This window comes from Arctopsyche grandis, chromosome 1 (genome assembly GCF_051622035.1).
Source record: "Arctopsyche grandis isolate Sample6627 chromosome 1, ASM5162203v2, whole genome shotgun sequence".
In the NCBI taxonomy this organism is placed as follows: Eukaryota; Metazoa; Arthropoda; class Insecta; order Trichoptera; family Hydropsychidae; genus Arctopsyche; species Arctopsyche grandis.
Genome location: NC_135355.1, coordinates 4,346,233 through 4,368,617, shown reverse-complemented (window position 1 = coordinate 4,368,617; position 22,385 = coordinate 4,346,233). Strand labels below are relative to the sequence as shown.

Sequence of the window (22,385 nt, the reverse complement as noted above, 5' to 3'; positions counted from 1 at the left end):
GTATCATCACGTATTGAATACTCTTAATATGTAGGTATTAGTGAGTGAATTCTTATTTGCTTCTGGTTGACCTGGAATGACCAGGAACAAAATTACTCATAAGGTGTAGACGTATAGAATCGTACCCGGCTTTCGATGTTTTTTGCTCATGCAGAAATCATTTAACCAGCAGCGTGGACTAGTGTTAGCATATTATGCTTTCGAGCGGAGTGGTCACGGGTTCGATTTCCACTAGTAGCTGTTGGCCAGACCTTGGATTGTGACTCCAGGTCGATCGTTTCATTTCAGTGTTAGCCAATTTTTTACATACCTCCTTTACGTTTCACTTGCCTATTATTCGTCGAAAAAATTGCCTATTATTCGATCGTTTTTATACTTTGCCATATTGCTCATTTTGGTCATCAATTTAAGTAAATGGATCCTCCGCCATTATGATGGTGCAAAAATATCTATAATTTGAAATTTGAATTTCTGAAAAGTGCCTGACGTCTATACAGTTTTTAGTTTTAAACATACATAGATGACGGTAGTAAAATAAAATTATTGGTATTTTTATTCAACATAATAATTTTATGTACAAATTATAGAAGAGGTATGTTTTTAAAAAACTTTTTTTTATATGATAATTCACTAATCCTCTCATTGAAGTCTATCATTGGTTTCTTCATTGTAATTGTAGCACTTTTCATTTACATATATTAAAAATAGAAGGGAAAAAAATCAATTATGGAAGAGGTATGTTTTTAAAAAACTTTTTTTTATCTAATTTTCATTGAAACGGATTCTTTAAATTGGCTTTTTCTTTCCAATCTCTTTTGCAAATCTCAAGCTAATTTAAATAAGCAAATCTCAAGCTAATTTCCAATCTCTTTTGCAAGTCTTGAGGTTCTTCAAATTTCTATAATAAAATGCTGCAAATATTTCTCCATAGCTGTCACTGTGGATGACGTACGTTTGTACGATTTGGCATTGTATAAAAAATGCTTGTATTTATTGTATCATTGTGCTGTATCTGTATTATGTAGTACACTTTTAGTAGTGGCTTTGGAGTGATCTGAAAAGGCATAAAGTGTTCATGTTCGATTATATAGACCAGCATTTTATGTATGTATGTTGACAAATTCAATAAAATACACGTCACATATTTATTTTATGTTACGGTTTTAACGGCTTAAAAGTTTGCTTTTGGAAGCGTTGTAGATAACCGTAAAGCGAGCACACATTTAACGGATATTGACACAGTTCACTGTCACACCGACAATGGCATAACAAAACAGATAAAAAGCTTGCGTGTAATATCAATTTTGATTTTCAATTAAAGCATCCATCTTCCGTAATGAAATGCCTCGTTATAAATCAGGCGTGTCGTCTTCGTCGAGCTCGACTAGTTATGACACACATACGAGAGACAAGTTGACAGTTCAATACGAATTTGACACACCCGGAAGCGTATCTGCTCACTAATTAGTTTCAGACAGCTCCAGGACCACGCCAGATATATCGATATCGATTTAGACACGTGGAAAATGTGAAAAACTTACATACGTATTACGAAACATGCGTATTTATGACGCGGAGCTTTTCATAACGACGCGTCGTTATCGTTAAACGTATGCTAATTGAAAGTGATTTGAATGGGTGGGTTATGGGGGGTGCTTGTTGGGCTCACCCCCCCGGTTAATTGGTGCGAGGGTTGCTCTAAAATTCCCGGCATATTATGTATGTATGTGGGAAATTTGTGGTTCGATGTTTCGGTTTGAGATTTTGATTTTTGGTTGTGTTTTGATTTGACTTTAAAGAAGCCATTCCCCGAATTCGGAACGTTGTTTGGTAAACATTTTCGGTCTTTGGATAGTTGTCGGGGTTTCTCGACGTCGACGGAATACCAAATTGAATTTTCGTTCTCGATATACATATATCGAAGTCTGAAGACTGGAATTTACAATGTTTAAGACAAATGGTCGATCTATTATTGCTCGCTGCATTCGTTCGATGTTTTGTTTCAATCCGGAAGTTTGAGTTATTGCTTTCGGTGTTGTGTTTTGTAAAGGTTTAGTGTTGGTGAGGTTTGTAATTTTCTACAAATGAGTGGTTTTTCCTCGATGTAATTAAGCTTAACATTTTTGTTATTCGAATTTTCGAAAAAATCGTGAAAAGTTGAGGCTTTAGTAAAATTACTGATGTAATTTAATATGTGTAATAACTTGTGTATATTTGTGAGATCTTACATACATAGCTAATTAATTATACATCATTTCTGTAAATCTTATTTATATACATTTACTACGTACTTAATTTCAACCTAGATTTAAACCGAATCTAAACCTAAATAGTTACGACTTATATGGACCATATTCAGTTTAAAATCAATGTTTATTTGATAACAAACAAATGTGTGTATTTCATACAAAAGTGGATGGTGAATGGCTGTAAATGATGATGATGATGCATACTGAAATATTTACATACCTTAATAATTAGCATAATATTAATCCAAGCTTAATCTTAACCTAACATAAGCCCAATCTAAGATTTGACCTAGATTAAACTAAGACTTTGATGGAAAACTAAAACTAAACATAAAATTAACCCAAAAATATTAATAACCCATTTTAAACTCAACTTAGAATAAATCCATTCTTAAACCAAAAGTATACTTAACCTCAATTTAACCTAAAACTAATCAAAACCCACATACCTCGGCCTTAACTTGATCTAAATCCGTTCTTAACTTTAGCCTAACATAACCATTGTCCAATCCAATATTAAATCGGGATTAAACATGGACTAAACTTTGATGGAAAACTTAAAATAAACGTAACAATTTAACCTAAAAATATCAATAACCAATTTTAAACTCAACTTTGAATAAATCCATCCTTAAACCGATTAAAGTATACTTAGCCGAAATTTAGATTAAAACTTCCCCACATAAATCCCACATACCTTGGTTAAATATACTTGGACTAAATCCGTTCTTAACCTTTCCACCGCGTACGACTACTATACATGTCCTAGCGAACATGTCCTCAGCGCGCGAGACACGCATAGATTTTTGGAAGTTTCAACCTGTAAAAGAGCCGTCTATTGTGTTAAAATTTTATAACTTGGTTGAAAATATTACTAAATGTATACTTTACCAAATTCAATAGATGGCAGAAGTCAAAAAAAATAAATATAGGTTGTAAAATTCAAAAAAATATTACAACCTATATTTATAGTCGAAAACGCGATAACAAAATCCGCAAAAAGCAAAAAGCAAGTACAGGGCATGTTCGCTAAATTTGGTGACGCGGGCAAAGGGTTAAACCAAACGAAACTGAACCTTAATTCAGTTTCATTTTCATTCCTTAACTTTAAACTTTAAGCATACTTAGCCGAAAATTAATCTAAAACTAATCAAATCCCACTTACCTTAGTATTTGACCTTGGTATTAGCTTGGATTAAATCCATTCTTAAACCAAATGAAACCTAACCTTAGCTCAATTTCGCCCACATTAAACGTACATATGTAAACTTTAAGAGTACTTAGCCGCAATTTAGCCTAAAACTAATCAAATACCACATACCTCGGTGTTGACTTAGTCTAAATTCATTCTAAACGTGTCATAAATCTAGCTTAAATCTAATCTAACCTAGCTCAAACTCCCATATACATATGCAGGTAGGTACATAGGTGGATTAGATAGAAATACTGACTAATCTTGACGCACCAGGTGTATTGAAATATAAGTTTTGACACGTACCAACACGTACATAGAAAGTCACGTGTTGGCCTCGCCAGATTTTTTCCCCAGACCTTTCTTTAACACTGGGCATAAATTAAACCCTCCCAGATCCCAGTACTCGCAGTACAGTTTAAATTAAAAGTTGAAGCATACGCACGAGGGGGTACAAGTGTAAGTTGCTCCGGCGAAAGCTCCCCATCTGGCAGCTTTCACGAAAGTATCAATTATAACCGTAGTTAGAGGGAGACTGGAATAGAAAGAGGAAGAGGAGAGCTTTCATTGCCGAAGCTTAATCTCGCCACTTGTTCCAGAGCTGAAATATATGTATATGTATGTACGTAGATATGTATATGCGTGTGTGTGCGACCCGCTTTATTTCATATTATTACATATATAGTACGTATGTACATATGTATGTATATGCATATATTACTGCTGAGCAAAATGGCCAAGACTAATGTCTCGACATTACAATTTCTGATTGCGAGAGCGTTGCATTCATTAGACAGGCGATAGCGAAATACTTCTTGCATAAATCATGAGAGCATCGCTTAATAATTACCGCTCGTTACTCATATTCTGCATTCTGGAACGTGTTCTTGATTATCGCTCATATGTTCTCGTATTATACTGCGTCATTTGACGAGGACCCTCTAAATTTCGTACTAAAGAATTACACACATATATTCAAATTGTACAACTCAACTTTGGAATGCTATTATTATACAAAGTATAATTCAAGCATCTACAAGTTTGTTTTTAGTATGGTTTAAAATTAGCCAGCAGCATAGCTCGGCAATTGCGTTGATACTAAGCACCGATTGGTCGCCACGTTCGATCTCATGAGCTGACCTCGATTGAAAATAATTTATTCTGAGTATAATCTTTAATGTTACTGATCAGACTTTTCAGATCAGAGTTTGCCTATTTATCTGATTTTGTTGTTGAAGCGGTTCCTCCATCATATATTTATCAAATGTAGGCCATTGTGGCGCATTAGGTTCTTCCTGTAATGCCACAATGGTCCAAAACTATTAATAAATAATAAATAATTTTTATCGCCTAATTATCTTCTTGCTGCTGCATCTTCTCATTTGCATTCTTCATTGTATGTTCGATGGATGGAACTACACCGACCGCCTTAAATAGACATTAAATTATTATTATTTATTATGAGTAATATTTACATATATATTTACTTATTTATTTATTTTTGTTTACTATTTTTACTTACCTATTATTAAGTTCACATGGTTTTCGTGTTAGTGGTCATTTTTTATATCTCTTATCTCTTATCCGATCGTTTTCATACTTTGTCATATTGCTCATTTTGGTCATCAATATACGTTAATGTATCGTCTGCCATTACGTTGGAGATAAAATATCGTATACAATGCGTATCAAATATCCAGAATCTCGGTTACGGTGACGTCTATGACGGTACGGCAAGCTACCATAATCTATTTTCAACCTTTTCGCCTTGATATGGCCATTTCAGATTTTAATTGTTTAAACGCCTATAATTCACTATATATTTTATGAAATTTGCTCAATAGGTTCTCGTTATCTCTAATATTTAAATATTAATAGTTTTAACTCTCATATGTATATATAAATTTCAAATTTGGCGTCTAGCTTCATGTAATGTAATACACGATATATATATTGATTTATGGCCAAATATGTCAGATCTGACATTTCACGGCTAAAAGTATATCTCTTCACGGAGTTTTATCTGCGAGAAAAGTATTCAATAAGAAGTTATGTTGTATCGAATTGTTAATATGATTTACAATAAGCTTACATACATTTCGTTTTTTACAATAAGCTTATTAATACTCTTTTTACTATCTATATATTATTTATATGGGCGTTGGGGATTGCACTATTCTCCCCATCGTCTAGAATAAAAGCTATTATTATTATTATTATTACAGATCGCACCAATGCGACGAGTGTAATATACAGATCAAGGTCATTAAATTTTCTGAACAAAATATGAATAATTTTATTTTTTATTTATAATTATTTCAAATATTAAAGCTTTAGCTCCTTTGTTTCATTTCTAAATGAACCGAATTATAATTAGTAGTAAAGGTAAATATGTAACTTCAAATCTTACTACTCATTGCAATGTAGCAAGTTTAGAAATGAAACCCAGCACTGAGTTTTAAAAGGGTTTTAAATAAAAATGTGAAAATAAAGAGTTTTCTTCGCATTTTAAAGAGTAAAAACTGCTTAAGATTAGGTATCGGAGCGGAAATTTTACCTTGCTTTAGTTTAATGCACATTCCACAATCGATAACATTACGTATGCTGACTCATTAAGTCTCGGGCCTGTACAATTGACGACCACTATACACAGTACTAGTATGCAAATGCGAGCGTTCAAGCTCAACGATGCGATTTTCAACGGTTTCAAAACATTTTCCCCGTCGGTTTCGACCGTTTTTCAACCTTAACGACTCCGGTGTGGAAAATCGATCGGTGACGGTGGATTTTCCTCAGCATGGACACAAATCCAAGAGTGGAAAATCGACCTAACGGATCGCACAACTCTAAATAAGCCGACAATGGGAGCTAATGACCGATGGAAGCCATGTATGGAAGACGTTTTAAGTAGTACCGATGGTTCATTTTTTTTATTTTTTTATTTTTTTTATTATTCTTCTCGTCTTCATCGGATGGACGCCGACAAGTACAGGCATTAACAATAATAATAGTAATAATGAGCGCGGAACTAATCTTGACCATCTACGGACACACCAAAGCCGGTCGTACCTACTCGCCGTCTATGCAATTCTAGATATTGAAAAAATACACATTATATGAGGGATTAACATAAATTTTACGAGCAATCATTCAATTAATCGAATGTTCAACGGCTAAAATGAAAACTAATGCTGGTTGGTATGTACAGAAAATGTGAAAGTTTTTTTTGACGCACGTAGTTAGTACCTTTTTTAATTATAGACTAGCTAGCGACTGGTATAAGCGGGTTGTAATTTAAAAAATCGACATTAGGTTAAATAATTATACGGTTTTCCGTGTAATTTTGTTTCCTGAGATAATTTTATGACTTATTGATTTAATTTAATTAATATGTACGCACTTTAGTCGTATTTTGCTGGACAGCAATCTTTCAACAACACCTGCTTTTTTATTTCGGAACTGCTGATAAAGAACTTTAAATTATTAATTGACTGATTAAATTAATATAATTACGTTAGGTTTTATTACCTTGCACTTTGTTCGTTCAGTGGCATCCTTAGTAACAAATGTGCAATGTTTATGGCCAGGGAGGTGCATTGGGGCTACCTGTTAGACCTTCCTGGTATAAATAAAAAATAAATAAATAAAAATCCTTACCCTTTAAAAAATTTTGATCTGATTTTGAACCATTTCCATTCTTTATTTGATATCGTACCGACATTGAAGTAACATTGGTAACATTGGTAAGGGGTTAGCTAACATTAAAGTAAGTTAATGTCTCCTACATGAAGCTATAGGATCTTATCATTAACGAAATTATTAAAATTAAAATCGGAATCTTGTGTCAGATCGGAGTGATGACAGCTAACTATCCATACGCGGCTTTCTACCACCCTTTTGCCGACTTTTCTTTTATATTTTACCGAAATGCGGGGCTTAGTTAACATTGAAGTAAGCTATTGTTTCCAATCTGAAGCATATAGGAGTTTAATCATTAACAAACTTGATCGAAGTGTCAAATCGAAGCGATGACAGCTAGCTATCTATAAACGGCCTTCTACCACCCTTTTGCAACTCATTTAAACAGTTTTAAAGCTATTTTTTTCACTCTCATCTCATATAAACTTAAAATTAAAAGCTTTTATACTTTCTCATGTTCCATTTTTAATTCACTAATAGATTAAATCGAGTAGTTAAAGATTTGTGCCTATTTTTTTAAGCCTATGATCGAAATGAATATGTTAATTTATACATGCGTGTTTTTTATGTAAATTTGTTTCCGCTGAATTGCCCAGCATTACTCGGGCGGGAGAAAGTTAAAATAAAAATATATAAAATAGATAAAATTAGGCGATTCTTGATTGAAAACTATAGATTAGCTTAGATACAATATTATAGTATATTATGTTTGTTTTCTAAGCTTAAAACAATAGAGTAAATATTACTTAATCAAATAAACTAGTTTGAAGTAAGAACATTTTTCGTTATCGGTATTTAATATGTTTAGTATGAAAAATATGGAAAATTGTAATCTAGTGTTATTATTATTATGAACACTTATCTAAGTGATTTTAAAAATTAAATTAAATCTTATATAATTGAAAGTTTTGTGTGTTTTATAGCTGTATTTTTGACTGTAATTACATATTATATTCCGAGTTAACGATCGTTTAAAAAGCTGCCTTTTCCTATTGTGTGTATTTAACCTCTTGACGGGTCAATCTGGCGTTGGTATTCAAAGTACGTGAAATCACCTGTAGTTTTATGGTTAATTATGACATAAATAATAGCAGGCATTTTATTATTATGAGAAAATTTAACAGATTTTCATCTTTTGTCGGACGTCGTAAGCTCGAGAATCTTTTGAAAGAATTTCGTAGAGATAAGTGTAACGTCGAATTCCGAGAAATAACGTATCACGTCATTAAGATTTTTTTTAAACAAGTATACGTCTTTATAAAATACGCTTGCCTACTTGTGTTTTGGAAGACCTCACATGTTCACATTTCACATAAAAAAAACTCAAGTTATGTTCAAGTGCGTATATAAAATACATATGTATGCGAGAAATGCACTATGTTTGTTTGCTTTGTACCAAAATGGAATCCGTGGTCGAAAATATTATTTTAATCGGCGTTTCAAGTGTGATGTCTATTTCTTTTATCCGCTATGTAAATCTGATATGTTTTTTTATCCATATGCGCATCCGGCGGTCTCTTTTGATGAATCGCCGGTTTATTAAAATGCGACGGAGCGGTTTCCCGGTTTCTTCAAATGTCTGTATAGTGTCGCACGATTTGACCGAATTATACCTGTAATTTAAAAATAAACAAACAAACGTATAGCTATAGTCGAATTCGTGAAAACGTGAGGGGAAACGGATGAAGAAAATTAACGAGCGGGCACCGGTCGGTTTTTCCGGTGAATCACTTGTGAATCAGTATTTTCCGCAGAACCGGAAGCGTCGAGCCCATGTGAAAATTCGGAAAAGCCGCAACTGTTGTACGCAAAATTATCTATCGATCTCTCGTCTCTTTCTCGACACGCGACTCGGCTTATAAATCAATGCCTTGCAAAAAGGGGAGGATTGCCTCTCTTCTGAAATGTGTCTAATTTGACACACACGAGATCGAATATCGGGATTATCAACCTTTTCAATCTTCATTTGTATATTTTTACATCAAACTTCAACGGTGAATCGCAAATTAAATACGCTTTAAAATATAATAAAAAACGCTCGTTCAAGTCTTTCAAATTGACGTGTAAAAAGACAATAAAATTTTGGGTCGATTATTTAGATAATTTTATAAATTACAAAAAAAAAATCACTTGCTTTTGTCTCCAAAAAATCATTTGATTTCAGTATAACTAGATATGTACTACTGACCATGTATGTAAATACATAGGTTTTTGAGCTCTTTTTCCTATTATATATATATATATATATATATATATATATATATATACTGTACATTAATATTAGAATAATATTATACTATAATTACTAACAACATTAAATTAAAATTGTAAAACAGAAAATGATCATTAGATCAGCAGCTATTAAAATAGATATAAGATGTATGTGAACATAATTTAGTAATAATAAAATGCATCTACAAATTAAAAAAAGGATTACTTCCAAAATTCTTGATCATAATTACTGACCGTTTGCCTATTTATCGGAATATATATCAATAACTGACCAGAAGCAAATAATGCTACTTAGTAATTGAATATTCATATATAAATATGAGGGATTCCAAAACTGGTACTGCCTAAATCGGATATACCGGTTTTTAGTTAGAATTCAACCTTCGGTACTATCGTTAGTACAAAACAGACTACCATCAGTACCGAAATAAATAATAAATTCAATTTTATGTTTGATGATTTATTTTGAATTAGTCGAAGAATGAGTCAAAACTCAACATCTTGTTACACATTCTATTCAAAGTAGCCGCTAAGCGTAACTTAAATTTAAAATCAAAGATAAAGAATGCGAAAATATCGTACTTAACCTTAAGCTATTTCCGAATACATACCTATATATATTAATATTTATAACTGACTGTTAACGATAAGAAGCTTCAAGAAAGTAGCTGATTAGTTAGTTATCAGTTAGTCTACACGTAATCACACTTATTACTTAAATTAATCAATATCGGTATTTACTGGTATTACCGGTAGTGGGTATATTTTTTCGGTATGGTCGGTAGTGACAAATTTCGATATTTTTGGAATCCTTAATACATTTATAGGTCGTCAAATACATATGTAGTACATATGTATTTTATATATTCATTCTTGTCTTGTTTATACTTTTCAACCTTTTGACTGCCAAGCACATTGTTGAGGATGTCAGAATATCAAAAATTATATATATTTATATGTACATATATTTTTAAATCCTTTTGTATAGATTTTTGAAATCTTTTTAACGATGCAAATTAATTGCGCTTGTATTTTGATTTTTTTGATTGATTTTTAAATGCTTTTTATTATTACTAAATTATGTTCACAATACATCTTATATCTATTTTAATAGCTACTGATCTACTGATCATTTTCTATTTTACAATTTTAATTTAATTTTGTTAATAATCATAGTATTATATTATTCTAATGTTTATGTACATACATCATAATAGGAAAAAGAGCTCAAAAATCTATTTATAATTCTTATAAATGCTCATAATACATCTAATACATAATATTAATTAAAGAATCTCTAAAGTCGATGACCTGAAGCAGATTATGTCTAGGTAATCTGTGTGTTATACCTGAAGGGTATAGACATTTTGTTGTAATCACCGAGACCCTTCACAAGTGTGTTAGTATGGTTATTGGTGATTCTGTCGAATAATCTACTGGTTAGTTTGTTAGTAATGTCTGTAAAAAACGGAATATTATTTGTGGCATGCAGTTTTTTCAAGTTAGTAGGTATATATGTATATGTAGGTGTATTATAAATTATTTATAGGGTTTTATTTTGTATTATTTGGACTTTGGAAAGGTTAGTATTCGAGGCGTTATTCCATACAGGTGAAGCAACGCTTGTATTTAAGTCCAAGTATACGTATATAATTAGAAGTAATACTCACTGTTTGGCAACCAAATATTATATATGTAATATATACTTACAATGTGCCCATATTGTACACACTTAAACAATCAAACCGCCAAATTTACGATTTGTTGGCAATATCGTAACTATTATATGCTAAATATATGCCCAGTAGATAACACGTTTTGCCTTAACCATTGTTGAGCGTACGATACTTGCGCTACAAAGTCGTATTTTATTTAGACTTTAACTGTTCCGATACAAACCAATACAGACGTACATAGTTGCAAATTCACTATAATAAGAATTTGTATTTACGATTCTCAATGATGGAAAAGCTGAAAACTTTGTAGCAGAAACTCAATTGAATTTTATATCATTTGTGTATACATTTTGCAGTTTTATATCTATCTATGTATGTATGTATGTATATTCCCTTTAGTAACGTTGACTTATTTTTTTATTTCAGCAATGAAAGCAATGCGAATGGAATGAGTTCTTCAAACCCGACTACGACGTAGAAAGGCACCAATTTAGAAGGTAAAAACTTTGATAAGACAAGTTTTCTTGTTAGGAAAAATACCGATCTACTCGACAATATTCTGATAGGTCAGACGTGCCAAACAAACTTTGACTTAACAGGTCATAAAAATAAATTCGAATTTATATCAAAATCGCATCATTACTACGCTCTCTATTTAATGAAAATATTTATCAAAAATTATGATTTGCAAAAAAATTTATATTCTATTAGAAACGACACTAATTGGAACAGTAAATTACATATAATGAATTGAACTGTAAAAGAGTTACATTAAAAATATATATTCATACATACACATATACAGTTTATTTTGGAAGAAAAAATCTTGATATAAATTACAAATTGTAATTATTATTTTCAATTTGAAAATCAATTATTTTACTATTTTTCATATGCAAGTGCCACAATTTTTACGTTTTTCGTAATAACTATGTGGTTTTCAAAGCTATACACCCTATTATTCTTGTATTCCTAGAATGAACTACAAGAATTTTATTTTAATAGATTTTGTATGATTTAGAAATGGGGTACATCTTAAAAAATACATTTATACATTTCTACGTTCCAAAGTATGATTTAAAGGCTGTAGCGATAAGTCATGTTTTTGGCTGCTCGCTTGCATATTCTTGTTGATTGATGAATCAATGCGAGAGAAAGAGACAGTTATACTTTCGTAAGCTATTGTTTTCGTCGCTTTTGGCGCGTGGCTATTGAGTCATGCAGTCGCCTGTTGGCCTTACCTATGTGCGGTTGCATGTTGATGCTTGTCATTATTTTTTAATACAAAAAAGTCAAAAACATGCTATAGAACTAAAAAGTTTTTATGTTGGTGTATAAAATGATTAATAAGATAAATATTGAACCCATTTGTATTAAGTATAGCTGTATCTTGATTAAAAAATACTGGGGTCTTACTCGACCCCGGTTCGTAACACTTATTCGATCTCGACGCTCCGTCCTTTAAAGGTTAAATACAATATGCTATATTTATAATTCTAGGCTTTCAAATTCGAATAAAACAATATGTAATGGTTTCAAACAGTCGTTTTCCGTTTCATTGATAGCAGCATGCGGCTCGCGGGCCGCAAGTTCGACACGTCTGCGAGTACTCAGCTATATGATACGCTTTAACCGATGCGATAATAATATTAGATATTGTTTTAACGGCTTATTATGGCAATATTTCCCTCCCCCCACGGAATGAACTTGGGCTTTTACGAGCGCGACCAACTCGCGAGATTAAGATCTGAAAGTGTTGCTTGTCGACATGCTGTTTTAATTGTGTTACGAAATTGTCGGCTCTCGAAGGCATATACACTTACTTAGTGCTTAATGGGGCTTACCTGTTATCTCGACTTGTCTTCAAATGCCATCGCGATCGCCGAAACACTTTTCTATCGACGGGTGTGAGGCCTTTTTGTGAAGCAATCGATATTATCGTCGACGTATGTATGTATGAAAAAGACGTTGGAAACTGGCGGTCTGTACGTTTTTAATTTCGGATGATTTACGGCCGGAATTGATCCGTGTATGAATAAAAAGAATGACTTTCCAAGTTGAAATGTCGAAACGAAATTCTAGCATGACAGCGGGATGTCCCTTTGTTCGGACGCGTATAATGCGAGATCAATGTCTAGCTGCTGCTCGTTTCGAGATGGATTGTTATATTTATATGTACATATGTATATGTGAATTCGATTTAGAATTTCTCCTTCGCTCCAGAACTATATAATATGTATGTATGTACATACATCCGAGGCTGCGGAACCATTTAATGGAATATTGGATTTTTTGTTTGAATCGAGTCCATTCAATATGAAGTTTTCATAACTCTGTCTGAACGTGTGTGTAGTTTTAAACGGCTTCTTTTCAATATGCATATAATGTTTAATACTTCCTTCGAACTATTTAAATAATAAACTCTATATATTTTGAGAGTAAACTGTCATCGTTAATATTTCGAAAGATAATGTCCAATATCTGTTTAATTGGATTAGTTGATGAGGACTCATTGGGCTTAAAAAATCCATTGTACTTACGCTGAAAACTAGAATAGTATAGGATAATACGGACATAAAATCGGATTAAATTGTGCTGACTATGGATTATGAGTTTTTTCCTCAAATTAAGCTTAAATAAAATTCGTACCAAATCAAGTATGTTCAAATGCTAGTTAAATCTAATTAATTGAATTTTTAAATTATCTATATTTTTTTAAATTATTAAGTAGCTCTTTATAATAATATTGTTGCGTAGGGGTGGGTGGAGGATCCAAGTAAAAGGCCAACAGTCGTTTCACAGTATTTATTGAAGATTAAGGAGATACACGCACTGTCAGTGCTCAGTCCAGAATGACATGATATCGCCTACGTACCGCCTTATAAAGGGTAGATCTCTCAGGACGCCTAACCTGTTTACCTGTTGTATAGTCACGTATTCGGATATGTATTTCCACGACATTGGGTCTCCCCGTACCGATGCTGAGAAATAACTAATAACGGTCATTGTTTAGCCTAAATGCAGTCCAGATATAATCCTTGGAAGTAAGTGCATGCACTTAGTTAATCCGATAACAGATATCCGTTGGTCTAAGTGCAATTCGCTCAATCCGCGGCGTACGTAACAATATATATAAAAACCGACTGTCGCTAAATATGTTTGTATGTTTCGGACGATCAACCGGTTTGGGGAACCAATCACAGTCGAGTAATCGAGACGCCGGGAAGCGTGGTAGTGGGGAAGTAAGGGAGGGGGGCGCTCTGGGCGTCAGGGGCCCTGGGGACGAAGCCCCAGAGCCCCGGGGGCCTTGGAGGGGCGAAGCCCTCAGGGCACACACACACACGCACATTCATTCATCATTTCGAACGGGTTGGATTGCTACGTGTATAATGTGCCACTTTTATTACGATTAATATTACGTGCGCGTGCGCCTATAAATTATCTTACATTATACATTATACTACATATAACTTTATTTTTTACACAACACTCGTTTAGGTATAGTTAACGAGTCACGGTGTCCCGACGATTGCAGCAGTGTGGGCTAGTGGTAAGTATATATGCTTTCGAACATAGTGGTGACGGGTTTGAGTCCCACTGGTTGCTGTTGGTTTTGACTCCAGGTCGATCGTTTCTTTTTGGAGTTTGCCAATTTTTCTGATTTCCATTAAAACGGTTCCTCTAAAATTGGCATCTCAGGTTAATCATCGGGGTGCAGATTCAAACTGTTTAAAGCGCTTGTTTTGAAAAATTTAAAGCGTTTATGCTTTTCTTCATCAAATTGCAATGTATATTTGTGTAAATGCTCTAAATGTGTAGAATAACGTTGTCGGTCGACAGTCAATTGCTTGCAGCCCTTATTTGAAATGATAGGAATTGAAGGAAGATGAAGAATTGTATCGTCTGTTGATAAGGAAATCAATTCATATTTTGGGGAGGTATAATAATAAATCTACACACGTTGTCTGTTTATTAAATTCAAATCATTTCTATATATTTACATATGTATTATTTTATATAGTAGTACATATATTATGTTCCGTAAAACAATCTGTATAGAGATAGTATCTTATTTGAACAGCATTGTAAGCATTATAATTAATTAATTCATAGCTAATTAAAAACAAATTTAAATTACCCTTTGGAATAATTTATTAATTTATTTAGGACGTGCAAATTTAGCCATTAGTACCCGCTTTTGCGCCCCGTATTTATTTCGCACGGGTCTGCGGCTTTCAAATGTTTTATCAAAGTTTTCGCAACGTACGATTTAATCTATGTATTTTATTTTGGCACGTTTATTTTCACTTACTTAACAAATGTACGAATATTTTTTTGACGAGAGCTTTTGTATACTTTTGGCGAAAGCTTCGTGACCGCGTCACGGAAAATCCGATTATGCGAAACAAAAATAAAGCACTCTGCATTGTACACACATTTCACAAATTTGCGTGCTTTTTTCTTCTTTCAACATATGCTTATGTAAGTATCGGCATTTCGGTAGATTCATTTAGCCGCTTCTTTACCGGTTTCGTTTTTTTTTTTTTTAATATTCATCTCGCCACAACAATGGCGTTGTGAGCTGAGATGATTTATGAGGATCGAGGTTCGGTATCCACGGTATTGTCGGACTGATGTCACTGTTGTGTGTGCCATTGACACGTTATTTAACATGTTATTCAAACGCGGGGTTCCTCATCCATTATGTACCATTTGCATTGTGCAATCGGCCGTATAATAGATTCACGGTTGTGTTCGGCGAAAGCCGCATTAACCGGTTATCTACGGAGATATAGAACGGGCAGGCTCTCTGTTCGACGACGGCGATGATGATGATGCCAATCATTGCTGTGATGCATCATCGAATGCAGTTCGTAGGAGTATTTTCGGATGTTGGGTCATTTTGATTGATTGCTTTAGCCTTTGAAGTGCTTAGTATGGAATTGGCACTGGAATTAAAATTGTTTTTAATAAAAGAAACACGATCGACTTGCTTCATTTTGTTTGTATTTTCTAACAATACTGCAACATAAGCCACTATGTATCTAATATATAATTTCGAAAAAGACTTTGTAAATATGTATGTAAGGTTTCTATGTCGATGATATTGACATCGTTGAATATTATTTTTTTTCGATTCAAATAAATTTAATAAAAAAACAAATTAATGTTTACTATTAGATTGTTTTGCTATGTTTCCGGGTAAAAACACTAGTATATAATACATTTATATAACTTGGGTTTGGTGCATCCGCTCTAAAATCGCCAGATTAACAGAACGGCAGCTTTAAACGTAATTCTCGTTTTCCCGAATGATAGATTGCACATCAGAAGACGAGTAACCTTTCGATGTGCACAGATGCAATTATTAAAATTGAGTTGCATCTTTCTGGCGAGTTTAATAAGGCAAGATTCGGAACTTATCGAATCTTCCCTTATTAAACTCGCCTGAAAGATTCAACTCAATTTTAATAATTGCATCTGTGCACATCGAAAGGTTACCCGTCATCTGATGTGCAATCTATCATTCGAGAAGACGAGAATTGCATTTAAAGCAGCCGTCCGTTAATCTGTCGTTCAATTTGTCTGGCGATTTTAAAGCGGATGCACCGCATCCATATAACTAAATTTTTGGACTTGTCCAAATTTTTGCAATTTTGCAAGTATGTACCTACTTCATATAAAGTTATAATATGTATACTAGAGGATTAATGTAATTGAATATACTACTTAAAACCTTGGGTCACGGAAAGATGATATGATATAAAGATATTTAATTACATTAATCCTCTAGTATACATATAACTTTATATGAAGTGGTATATTTAATTACATTAATCTTTTACGTTAATCATGTAGTATACTAATTTTGTTAGATTTTAAACCATTAAAATCTGACAAAACGAGTGGAAGGTCAAACATCCATGGGCAATCACCCGAACGTAGTCAAGAGTTGTCATAGAGTTGGTCGGTGTTTTCGGCCACCAGTATCATATTCTGAATATTTATTTATTTATTTTTATTTATTTTTTTATTGTTACAAATCAATATACACTCGTCATTACAGATTTGCTCCAATGCGACGGGTGTACGTTAACGAAATATAGAATACATAAACAATCAGAAATACAGTAATACATATACAATCAGAATATATAGCATATAACAATTCATCAGAAATATTAATCATAGAAACATCTATGGATTATTTTAAGATTTTATTTTTGTGTACAATTTTTAAACATATAATAAATACGAAATTATAGAGATGTCTATAGAGATATTTATAGATTTCAGATTACTGTTTATAATTATTACAAATTATACACAGGCAGATTTTGTGACAACAGGATTAGATCTAATACCAATTTTCAGGAACCGTTTCAGCAAAGATCAGATAAAATTGGCAAACTCTGATAGAGAAACGATCGATTTGGAGTCACAAAACCCCTAAATCTAAATCTAGAATATGAAATATGAAATATATTAGGCATGAAATTGTTATATGAATGGGCCCTACGCCCGGGATGAACTTTTCAATCATCTGATAAGTAATTGTAACTAAAAATAAAACTGTTCAGGGCAAAAACAGTATTTAAATATGACGCCGAAGTGAACCTGTAAGTTCGACTCGACTGTAACCGCGTAAGTATGTATGTACGTATTTGATGATCTAAAAGCGGCCTAACGCGGTTATAGTGAGTCGAGAATATTTGGCTATCGATAACATTCATTATTAACACTTTGAGTGAACTAAAAATATATATGAGAGATAAAGAGAACCTATAAAGCAAATTTTATAAAATATAGAGTGAAAAAAGAAAAAGTCATAGTCTGAGCGAGATGGGAGGGCGAAAAGTAATGAATAGAGGTAGGATAGTCACAGTGCTATCTATTGTTCCATTGTTGTAAATCCTTTATAAAAAAGGTTCGGCAAACCTTTAACAAATCATTTACAACCTTTGAACAATACGCGGCACCTTCTGGGTCCGGTGACTAGTAATGAAACTACCGATGTGAATGATGAATGTGTCTATTACGATTATTATTATATTATATAATGGCGGATTACACTTCTACTTATATTGATGACCAAATCAAGCAAAATGGCAAAGTTTGAAAACGATCGGATAAAAGCCCAAACTTTGTCTCACGACCAAATCGTTTGCAAGCTAAGAAGAGGTATGTAATAATAAAAAGGTATTGAATGCAACCACAGTTAAAAATATTAGTAAAAAAAATACCTTCATATATTTTTTACACACTTAACACTAAAAGCATTAGTCGGACACTTGGCGACTTTTGAACTCGTTGAATAATGGCTTTACCTAAAACCACAACGTCTGACCCAAATACGAAAACAATCATCAATGCAATGCCAGACACATGTCTCACTAATCGTATGCTTTAATTTTGACTCTGAACGAATATACCAAAAAAAAAAGCACCAAACAAACCAGTCGAGAAAGAATGGGTTCGGGTTGAGTGAGTGTTGCAGACATGTGCCACGCGGGACGACCCGTAAATTGCTCGTCAGTTTGCCCCTGGGGACACCATAAGAGGCCCTCATTCCAAGGGAGGGACCCTTTACCTCCCGAGTGGATTTTATTCCTCGACGACATTTTTTTTTTCTTTTATTTTTTTTTTCGGAGCCTAATTAACGACATCTCCGAGGAGCGGTCTCCCTCCCACGCCGATCTCGGCTCGAAGCCCTCGGGGAAGACGAATTAACCGATAAATATTCCGCGTATGTCTATTTTCGTGGAATGCAAGAGTGTGGAAGCGAGCCGGCCGTGGAATGGTGGAATAAAACGCGACCGTTGAAAAAATATGTAATTTTGAAAAATGTCAGCACTCAGCGCGCCGCAAGTAATAATGCGTTTCTGCGGTGCCGGCCGTAAATCATAATCAGGGGCCGCGAAAGTCGGGGGACGAGCGACTCTTGATTTATCGTCGTCGGCGATATCTTGGGGGTCCGAGGGGGCGCCAACCTTTTTTATTTATTTTTTAATTTGCGTGAACGAAATTTAATTCAATCTCGTGACGATAAATTAAAATTTTCGAGTAAATAAATCGACGCTTTTACATACATACATATAACGCAGTGTTTTGATTTTTAAATGCTTTTTATTATTACGAAATTATGTTCACAATACATCTTATATTTTATTTTTATTTTACAAAATCAATTAACCAAGCACACTCGTCTAACAGATTGCTCCAAAGCTACGAGTGTGCTAAAAAAATTAAGAAGTACAAAAGGAAATAATACAAGTTAAATAAACAAATTATATATACAAATATACAAATTAAATAAGGAAAGGATAACTAAATAAAACATGAAACCATAATAAAATCATAATTAAAAACACAAACTCAACCTTTCTAAATGGTCGCGACCTCCATAACTTAAGAAGTGGTGCAGAGAATGAAGAGAGACGTGACAAATGTCAATGGCACCATCCAGTGAATTTATGAAACGGAGGCCGCGAGGAATGGAAGAATAACTAAATGCCACAGTTCTAGCCGAAGGAGTGTGAAAAAGGGGACGATGGCGGGTCCATATCACACTCTCTGGAGCATGAAGGCCCAACTCAGCCAGGATAGACGGACAGGAGATACAGCCTTTAATAATGGAAAACAAGAACTTGATGAGGGCAACACTCCTCCTGTGGTCAAGAGAAGAGTATCCGATCATACCCATGACGAATTTTGAAGGAAAAAGGTATGGGTAAATCCCATATTGCTCCTTATAAAGCAGTCTGAAAAATCGTCTTTGGACAAGTTCAAGCTTCACAGATAGAGACTTAGGTGTAAGGATTCCAGATCATAGAGGCGTATTCCAAGATACTCCTAACTAGAGCATTGTACAGCAATCTCAAAACAGCGGGATTATGGTAGTGTCGAGAATTACGACAGACAAACCCAAGCATTCGTGAGGCAGAGGAACACACAGAGTCGATATGAACAGAGAAATTTAGGTCACTCTGGAATGCAACCCCAAGATCAACAGTTGAATCGATCCAGTTCAATAAAAAGTTACCAACAAGATATGGAAAGTTACGATCGGGGGTGGATCTGGATCTGGAGTAACACATAACCTTGAACTTGGAGACATTAAGAGGCAAACAGTTGGTTAACGACCAATCATGAAGATCATCTTGTAAAAGCTCACAAAAACTTTCAGAATCGAGACTCAAATATAAATATCTATTTTAATAGCTACTCATCTACTGATCATTTTCTATTTTACAATTTTAATTTAATTTTGTTAGTAATCATAGTATTATATTATTCTAATGTTAATGTACAGCATAATAAGAAAAAGAGCTCAAAAACCTATTTGCAATTCTTATAAAGCAGTGTGTTTTAGTCGAATGTTAGTTTTGGAATGTGTTGGAAGATTCAGTTTAGGTTCATATTGCATTATGTACATATGTATCATTATTATTTATTATGAATGCCGTATGTTATGTCTACCTACAGCCAGTTCCAATAAATAAGAACCAATTGCAAATACAAAACATCCCTGTGAGGCCTAAATGAAAGAGAGTAAATCAAAATTTCTCTCATAAATCACAATCAATCATGAATACAATGATGAGCGCAGACTACCAGATAAATGGGTCATCATCATCTATAGTCACTCACCATCCACTGCCGGATGAAGGCCTCTCCAAAACGCTTCTACTCGTCTCTGTTTTGCGCAACTCTTAGGGCGAAATCACACAGCGGTGAATTTGGCACGTGGTTATTTTTTAGATAGTTTTAAACATACATATGTATAGACAAAATGTGACGATCATGGTACGCATGCATGGCACACGGTGGAACACGTCCTTTCAAAACGAGTCTTTCGACCTACATATGTAGTTGAAATTGTATGGTAGACAGTGGACCTTGCTTGACAGTGATCTATACCAAAAAAAAAAAATCTATGTGTTTATTATTCAAAATTAAAACATTGACATTCTACAAGAATTCAAAGAAATGCTGAAATTTGCCTCATTTTGCCATTATAATTATAATACAATTTTCATAATTATTTAAAATAAATACTACATACATACATAAATCTATAATATAGCACCGGTTTGATCGAATATATTAAAAACAAAAAACGCCATAAGTTTTGATCGATTTTATTCAAAACAAAATCGTTCAAGTAAATTATACATATGTATTCGTTTAATCTTAGAATCAAACACGGCCTGTGACAATTTTTTATTATTATTTGAAGAACGTTATTTACTCAATATATGTACACAGTAAGTTGACAAATAAAATTTACACTTGTCTTCGGGTAAAACTTTAAATCAAAATATTCTACTATTTATATATGTACATATATACATACATACATATATTAGCACGTTCATTTCGAACTTTGCCCATATCTGCGTCGAGTCAAATTCACACGAAAAATACCATATTTATATTTCTCCCTCGACTATTAGCATAATTACGTACCTGAAAATATGCACAGTCTGCAGGATAGTATCGCATGATTCATACCTTAAAATGCAATTTTAGACAATCGTTTACGTGACGTGACTGCGAACGATCAACAATGCACCCCGACGTGAACGTATTAATCCGCGGATAAAAATTACCCGCTACGAACAAGGTTGTCGACCGCTTCAATTACACAGTATCCCTACGGAGGTCTTATCACGGAATGTAATTTACTTTGATACATATTTTTGGACGTAGAACCATCGTAGGATGTCTGTTCGCGTTGATGCCTAGATTTTTTTTTGCACATTTGTTTTGTTTAATAATAATCCTTTGAGACAATATTGATTAGTCGGCCTTATGACGTACAGTCTGTCCGCGGTATAGCGTATAATATAAATTCAAAAAATGTATTATGAAAATATGTCACCTTTGATATTATAAATCCGAGTTTATTTTTCAATAATACGTATGTATGTACATATATTGACAAATCGAAGAAGAATTATGCTTTTAAATAATTATAATTAGTTGATTCAGTGATTTAAGACGCAGACACACTTGTATTGTACGGCACGGTATGCTTAGGTTGACTCTAGCTGGGATTGGGTATTCATTAATTCAACAATTCGATTAGTTTTTCCAACATTACTTCAAATATAGGAATCGCCGTCATCGTTCAGTCTATAAAATGATTGCTATTGCCGTACGATTCAGTGTCTGCGCTTTAAATGACTTTTTTTATTTCAATGAATTTACCAGCAACATATCTAGCTAACATACATTTTATATTTCATTTTAATTTTTTTTTCTTTTTCTTTCTCTATTTCCAACATGTAAAATGGTCAATTTTTTCTTGACCGTAAAATAAAATAAAATAAA

The 22,385-nt window shown here is 33.5% G+C and overlaps 1 protein-coding gene across 1 annotated transcript in view; it reads left to right on the top strand.

The window, feature by feature from the left end:
• LOC143915144 (uncharacterized) overlaps positions 1–22,385 on the top strand; it is a 117,009-nt gene that overhangs the window by 53,704 nt on the left and 40,920 nt on the right. The window contains exon 2 of the mRNA XM_077435612.1: positions 11,475–11,545. The gene's annotated coding sequence lies outside the window, so the exon portion shown is untranslated. The remainder of the gene's footprint in view (positions 1–11,474; positions 11,546–22,385) is intronic.